Genomic DNA, 4,769 nt, shown 5'->3' with positions numbered 1-4,769 from the left:
GATACTCGTTGAACTCTTAACAGCCTAAGTTTTTTTTTTTTTTTTCTTCTTTTTTTTTTGCCTTCATCCCTCCCAGTCCTGATTCTGGGGAAGGGCAGAGAGAGAATCCCAAGCAGGCTCTGCATTGTCATCGTGGAACCCGACGCCAGGCTTGAACTCAACAAACCGTGAGCTAGTAACCTGAAGCGAAACCAAGAGTCAGTTGCTTAACTGACTGAGCCACGTAGACACCCCCACATGAATTGTGTCTTTTTAATCAACTCGTCTCATTCTCGTATTAGTTAGAAAGATTGCTTAAGAATGTCCAAAACTTACGGCCCAGCTTTCATGCAGGAGCGTGCTCACTGCAAAAGCAGCAGACCACTTTCCCGAAGTGGAAGGAACTAAGAACTACACAACCAGTAGAAGATCCCTTCCCCCTTCCCTAGCAGAGCTATTAAAGCGTGCGCTTGTCTTAGCAACTCAAGTACCTCTTCCTCCAGCTGCCTTTATGTATGCCTGGGTCCTTCGAGAGCATCCTAGAAAGTGCCAGCTGAAGGCATGGAGGGTGGAGTGTATCTTTAGGGTTTTCAGTTCCTGTTTTGGTCTCTTCCCCCATTTGAATGACCTCTGTCCCTTAAGACAGTAAAAGTACTGTTCTGTGTCACTCCATTAGCTCTCTTTTGCGAGGAGAAAAATACTAATGGATCCGTGGATTGATTACATTTAACAAATAACATGTTTCGACTTTCTGGAAATGGTGCCCCAATCTTAAAACGTGCCTGAGTTACTGCCCTTAATAAGAGACTTAAGTTTAATATGGGTCTTTTGGAACCACTATAAATAATACATAAGGAGTGTTATCCTTACGAGAAAGGCTTTCAATTTTTTAAAGCTATCCTTTTAATAAGTTATAATATGACCGTAAAGACACTTTATAAGGTTTTTATATTTCTCCATCTTTTTTCTTTTAAAAGGAAAAAAATGGAGCATGTAAGCCACAAAATACCATAACATCTCTGTGTTTGCTTGTTTTCCCCTCCTGATTGAGACACTGCATCTTTCTATCCATGGAAATTCTATGAAACTTAGGAATCTACAATTATAAATAAAACTTTATAAATAAATCTCTTCATGATGGCCCACAAAAGTCACCTTAGTTAATCATCCTAAGCTAATCCGTACAGCTCTACTCACATGTGGAGTCTTCTGTAATTTTGAAGGCTCACTCTCACAGTGAATCTCAAAGGACTTTTGCCAGAGGACTAGTTTTGTTTTTGTTTTTGTTTTTTTAATTTCCATCCACTGCATATTGCTACTTTGGTAAATGAAAATGAAGTATTAGAAAAATTAAATTTTAGAGATCCAGAATAAAAGCCCCCCTCATTATAATAGACATAAAATGCCTAGCACATAGAAAAATAGAATGCTTTGTTGTCATGAGCCAGTATGACCGGAGCACACGGAGTAGAGCAGAGAGCCCATGCACAGGTCTAACCACCTGCTCTCTTAAGCTTCATCTGAGAAGCGACTGAGAGCTGCCACGGTCTTCCTCACTGGGTAGTGAATAGCCATTACCCACTACTTGGAGAACAGTGGAAAAGGAAGGAAAGGCAGGGGGGAAATGGCAGCTTAGCCGCTGTGCCCCCAAGGATTATCAAGGGAGTCTGTAAAATTGAAAAATTGAGACCAGTCTAAATATCCAAAAGAGGAAACGGACTAAGTTACGACAAAGGAGCCCAAAATACTGGTGCTCATTTTTACTTCTTTAGAAGTTGAGTTCATCAAATGGCGAAGGTGTTTTTCTGCTCCCAATATTCTGGCTCCCCTTGAACAGGAACCAGAAAAGCTTCCATATGATACTTTATTTTCCCTATTTACAGACTGTGAAACATCTGTTGTAGAACAGACTATATGTGGCTTGAAATGATAGATGAGGGAGAAGTTTGAGATAAAGAACAGGATAGAGAGAAACCCAGAGTTACATGGTCAGTTAATCTATAACAAAGGTGGCAGGAATATGCAATAGGAAAAAGACAGTCCCTTCAACAACTGGTGGTGGTGTTGGGAAAACTGGGCAGCTATAGGCAGAAGAATCAAATGGAACCACTTTCTTTCACCCCACACAAAATTAACTCAAATGAGTTAAAGACCTAAATATGAGAACCATAAAACTAAAATAAAACATAGGTACTGATCGCTTGGATGTTGGCCTTAGCAAATATTTAAGGATATGTCTCCTTAGGCAAGGGAAACAAAAGCAGGGAAAAAAACAACAACCACTGAGCCTTCATCAAAGTAAAAAGCTTCTGCACAGCAAAGGAAAACTATCAACAAAACAAAAATGCAACCTATTGAAGATATTTGCAAGTGATCTATCCAATATCCAATAAGGGGTTAATATCCAAAATATATAAAGAACTGATAAAGCTCCACAAAAAAACAACCAGAAAAAAGCAACAGAGGAACTTAATAGTCATTTTTCCAAAGAAGACATACAGATGGACAGCAGACACATGAAAAGATACTCAACATCGCTCATCAGGAGAATGCAAATCACAACCACAATGGGACATCACCTTAGACCTGTCAGTATGCCTAGCATTAAAAGGACCAGATATAACAATGTTGGTGAGGATGTGGAAGAAACAGACCCCTCATGCACTGTTGGTGGGTATGCAAACTCGTGCAACCACAGTGGAAGATGGTATGGAGGTTTCTCAAAAAATTGAAAATAGAAATATCATGTGATCCAGTAATTACACTGCTGGATATTTACCCAAAGAAAATGAAAAGATATGTACCCCTGTTTCTTTTAGCGTTACTTAACTATAGCCGAGGTACAGAGGCACCCCAAGTGTTCACCAATAGATGAATGGATAAAGGAGAGTGGTGTGTGTGTGTGTGTGTGTGTGTGTGAAATATACATAATATATATTAACACACATACACTCGCACAGCCAGAAACAAGGATGAGATCTTGCCATTTGTTACAACATAGTTGGACCCAGAGGGTATTATGCTAAGTGAAATAAGTCAGAGAAAAATAAATCCCATAGGAGTTCACACATACGTGGAATCTAAACACAAAAGAAGAAACAGAAACAGACTCAAATACAGAGAACAAACTGGTGGTTGCCAGAGGATGCGTGGGGCAATGGGAGTAATAGATAAAGGGGATTAAAAGGTACAAACTTCAGAATATGAAATAAATTACCGAGATTAAAAGTACAGCACGAGGAATACAGTTAATACTATAACATTATATGGTGAGCACTGAGTAATGTATGCAATTGTTGAACCAGTATTAAATGCCTGAAACTACCATAATATTGTATGTTGATCATACTTCAATTAAAACAGAAACCGGTGCTTTCTGAGGTGAGAAATACACATTTCTCTTAGAGTCTTGGCTGTATTTATTTATGTGATTTAAGAAAAGATTAACCCCCGCCCCCCAAAAAGCAACATAATCTGCAGAACTTCCCAATAGTTGAGATGAGGCCAGTAGTATAATATCTTTTACCTAAATCAATCCATGGCTTTTCTTTTGACTCACTTTACAAATACTCCCAGTCCAAGCCCCTTAGCACCCAAAAGGCAGTAATAGAGAACTGTGATCTGTGTTTCTGTGTTGAGAAAGCCTCAAGGCGATCATATGTTTACCCCACAGAACTTCACCATCAGATTTCTTTGCCAGAATGCCATCAAATCAAAGTGATCCCCATAGTTTCATTTTGACCAGGAATTCTAATGGACACTTTTGTATTTTTAATGAACAAAACAGGAAATTAAATATTTAATAAATTCATTGTGTTTGGTAAGGAAAATTCTTTCAAACCATGAGGTACCTGAAGGAAAAATACTTTTAGCATTTTTAGGGCCAGAACTGCCTGAATAAACAAACACTGGTCTGTTGCATCAAAGGAATGGAACTTACCTGTGTTTCCACTTTATAAGGTCACATCTAAAGCTAAAACTTTGTATTTCTTTTACATGAACAATGCTCTTTCTTCCTTCTTCAAACAGTCTCTAATAAGCTTTACAATAAAACCCACCAATATCATGAAACATTGACTCTGAAGTCCTGAAAGAGGAAAGAATTCCTAGGGAACAGAGCTGAATGCGTTAGTTAACAAGAGGAAGCCACGATGGTTGAAGGAACAAGTCTGCCTGAAACGAAAGATAGCCCAAGATATTTATTTTTGTGTATATCGTTTGAAATAGAAAGTACCTTTTGAGTGAACAATTGTAATATATCCATGCTGGAGTTTGCACTGTGCAGGCAGTAAGAATGAAGTTTAGGAATAGGCAGAGACGTGAAACTTTAAGGGAAAACAAGCCAGTTGTAAGATATATATATAGAGAGAGAGAGAGACAGACAGACAGGTTCATAGATGCCCAAGGCTAGAAGGATACAGCCTCAGTGTAACTACTCTTCCCTCTGGGGAGTAGGACCTGAGGGAGAATTTTACTTTTTACTTTATATACAGACTCGAGTATCACTTCAATTCTAAAGAAGGATTTCTCACTTTTGCAATGAAACCAAGCCCAAACGCCCACCCAATTTCTAAAAGGCAGTGGAAGTAGTGTCCTGAGCATCACCACGCTGGGCTGGATAGGCGCCACCCCACCAGAAGTTGCGTTGTGGACGGAAGCACCCCCAGTGGCCACAGGGCTGACTCTGCACCCCTAAACCAGAGAGGTGCCCGATGCTTCCCTGCAGCAGCTGAAGAACCCCAGGCTGGGATGTGAAACCGATGGCAGAGGGAGGGTTCCCTTGCCCCACG

This window comes from Crocuta crocuta, unplaced genomic scaffold, assembly GCF_008692635.1.
Source record: "Crocuta crocuta isolate KB4526 unplaced genomic scaffold, BGI_CrCroc_1.0 scaffold78, whole genome shotgun sequence".
Taxonomy (NCBI): Eukaryota; Metazoa; Chordata; class Mammalia; order Carnivora; family Hyaenidae; genus Crocuta; species Crocuta crocuta.
The sequence above is the reverse complement of the archived record's forward strand: the minus strand, read 5'-3'. Positions refer to the sequence as shown.